Consider the following 727-nt stretch of genomic DNA (forward strand, 5'->3'; position numbering starts at 1 on the left):
AGGTCCGCGCGTACGCGCACTCCACGCGCACGCGTAGATGGCCTCAAACACGCTAACGCGTGGATTAAAAATTTGTCAATCGACGCGTATGCGTCAACCACGCGTACGCGTGGGTGTTCTCGTGCCCCAGGCACAACACTGGCACAGTTCTGGCATGACTCTCTGGAAAATGGCTGGGCATTGGGTGCAGCACCATCGGCGCGCCCGCGCACATCACGCTCACGCGTGGATGGCATTTTCGGGAAGAACGGCGCCCACGCGCCAAGTGCGCCCACGCGCAAGGGGTCATTCTGCTAAAAATTTTCTAAGTTAAAAGCTGCAGAATTCACCAATTTAAACTCCAATCTTCCAACGGACATAACTTTCTCATTTTAAATCGTTTTTCACCCGTTCTTCGAACGGCATGGACACCCCGGATCCAATTTCATTTCTAAATAGATTTGGCACAAAACAGAGATCCGTAGTCCAAGTTATGTCCCACCAAAGTATGCCCAAAAACCATATTTTTCATAAAAACCACAAAGTGCCATTTTTTAAAACAAACCATTTCCAACTCTTTTCAAAATCAATCAAAACATGTCATTTCATCCCTTTTCTTTGAAATCAATCTAAATATATCAAATTCCACATCAAGCCTCCTCAACTCACACATTGACACACTACCACAAATTACAAAATCACTATCTCATCATTTTAACCCACTTCACCCAAGTGGCTCAAACTCAAA

Source organism: Arachis duranensis, chromosome 1 (assembly GCF_000817695.3).
Source record: "Arachis duranensis cultivar V14167 chromosome 1, aradu.V14167.gnm2.J7QH, whole genome shotgun sequence".
Classification (NCBI taxonomy): domain Eukaryota; kingdom Viridiplantae; phylum Streptophyta; class Magnoliopsida; order Fabales; family Fabaceae; genus Arachis; species Arachis duranensis.